Raw genomic sequence first — 2,170 nt, 5'->3', positions numbered from 1 at the left:
CTTTGTACACACCGCCCGTCGCTACTACCGATTGAATGATTTAGTGAGGTCTTCGGACTGGTACGCGGCATCGACTCTGTCGTTGCCGATGCTACCGGAAAGATGACCAAACTTGATCATTTAGAGGAAGTAAAAGTCGTAACAAGGTTTCCGTAGGTGAACCTGCGGAAGGATCATTACCGACTAGACTGCATGTCTTTCGATGTGCGTGTCGTGTCGTGTCGCGCAACACGCTACCTGTACGGCAGTGGCCGTGCGCCGCGTGCGGAACCACGCGTGCCTCTCAAAACTAGCGGAAGTGTTGTTGTTGTGTGGTACGAGCGCTGAAGCTCTGGAGCGGCTGGCCTGCGGTACCTGGCGCCTGGCGCCGGTTTTGAATGACGTTCGCCCGAGTGCCTGTCCGCTCCGGTGTGGAGCCGTACGACGCCCATCGGCTGTGAGGCCGTTGGACACAAAAAAAAATAGTGGAACAGGGGCCGTCAGACGCCTCAGTCCCGCAAATGCTACTGTCTTGAAAGAGACAGTGGGAGACTGAAAAGGAAAAGATCACCCAGGACGGTGGATCACTCGGCTCGTGGGTCGATGAAGAACGCAGCAAATTGCGCGTCGACATGTGAACTGCAGGACACATGAACATCGACGTTTCGAACGCACATTGCGGTCCATGGATTCCGTTCCCGGGCCACGTCTGGCTGAGGGTCGGCTACGTATACTGAAGCGCGCGGCGTTTGTCCCGCTTCGGAGACGTGGGAGTGTCGTGGTCGCCTGTGTGGCCGGCCGCGTCTCCTTAAACGTGCGATGCGCGCCCGTCGCCTGGCGGTTCGCATACCGGTACTTTCTCGGTAGCGTGCACAGCCGGCTGGCGGTGTGGCGTGCGACACCTCGTACAACGACCTCAGAGCAGGCGAGACTACCCGCTGAATTTAAGCATATTACTAAGCGGAGGAAAAGAAACTAACAAGGATTCCCCCAGTAGCGGCGAGCGAACAGGGAAGAGTCCAGCACCGAACCCCGCAGGCTGCCGCCTGTCGTGGCATGTGGTGTTTGGGAGGGTCCACTACCCCGACGCCTCGCGCCGAGCCCAAGTCCAACTTGAATGAGGCCACGGCCCGTAGAGGGTGCCAGGCCCGTAGCGGCCGGTGCGAGCGTCGGCGGGACCTCTCCTTCGAGTCGGGTTGCTTGAGAGTGCAGCTCCAAGTGGGTGGTAAACTCCATCTGAGACTAAATATGACCACGAGACCGATAGCGAACAAGTACCGTGAGGGAAAGTTGAAAAGAACTTTGAAGAGAGAGTTCAAAAGTACGTGAAACCGTTCTGGGGTAAACGTGAGAAGTCCGAAAGGTCGAACGGGTGAGATTCACGCCCATCCGGCCACTGGCCCCCGCCCTCGGCAGATGGGGCCGGCCGCCCGCGCGGAGCAATCCGCGGCGGGGTCGTGTCCGGTTGCCTTTCCACTCGCCGCGGGGTGGGGCCGTTCCGGTGTGCGGTGGGCCGCACTTCTCCCCTAGTAGGACGTCGCGACCCGCTGGGTGCCGGCCTACGGCCCGGGTGCGCAGCCTGTCCTTCCGCGGGCCTCGGTTCGCGTCTGTTGGGCAGAGCCCCGGTGTCCTGGCTGGCTGCTCGGCGGTATATCTGGAGGAGTCGATTCGCCCCTTTGGGCGCTCGGGCTCCCGGCAAGCGCGCGCGGTTCTTCCCGGATGACGGACCTACCTGGCCCGGCCCCGGACCCGCGCCGCTGTTGGCTCGGGATGCTCTCGGGCGGAATAATCGCTCCCGTCAGCGGCGCTTCAGCTTTGGACAATTTCACGACCCGTCTTGAAACACGGACCAAGGAGTCTAACATGTGCGCGAGTCATTGGGCTGTACGAAACCTAAAGGCGTAATGAAAGTGAAGGTCTCGCCTTGCGCGGGCCGAGGGAGGATGGGGCTTCCCCGCCCTTCACGGGGCGGCGGCCTCCGCACTCCCGGGGCGTCTCGTCCTCATTGCGAGGTGAGGCGCACCTAGAGCGTACACGTTGGGACCCGAAAGATGGTGAACTATGCCTGGCCAGGACGAAGTCAGGGGAAACCCTGATGGAGGTCCGTAGCGATTCTGACGTGCAAATCGATCGTCGGAGCTGGGTATAGGGGCGAAAGACTAATCGAACCATCTAGTAGCTGGTTCCCTCC

General features: G+C 60.8%; 2 non-coding genes across 2 annotated transcripts in view; both read left to right on the top strand.

The window, feature by feature from the left end:
* The first annotated feature begins 547 nt into the window (after positions 1-547).
* Positions 548-702, top strand: LOC126330033 (5.8S ribosomal RNA). Its single transcript, XR_007562671.1, has one exon. It is a non-coding gene; the product is annotated as a 5.8S ribosomal RNA (ribosomal RNA).
* Positions 703-890: 188 nt separating this feature from the next.
* LOC126330046 (large subunit ribosomal RNA) overlaps positions 891-2,170 on the top strand; it is a 4,222-nt gene continuing 2,942 nt past the window's right edge. Inside the window, exon 1 of the ribosomal RNA XR_007562683.1 lies at positions 891-2,170. This exon is cut by the window's right edge and continues 2,942 nt beyond it. This is a non-coding gene — a ribosomal RNA (large subunit ribosomal RNA).

The sequence above is a fragment of the Schistocerca gregaria genome, unplaced genomic scaffold (assembly GCF_023897955.1).
Source record: "Schistocerca gregaria isolate iqSchGreg1 unplaced genomic scaffold, iqSchGreg1.2 ptg001246l, whole genome shotgun sequence".
NCBI classification, from domain to species: Eukaryota; Metazoa; Arthropoda; class Insecta; order Orthoptera; family Acrididae; genus Schistocerca; species Schistocerca gregaria.
The sequence above is the reverse complement of the archived record's forward strand: the minus strand, read 5'-3'. Positions and strand labels throughout refer to the sequence as shown.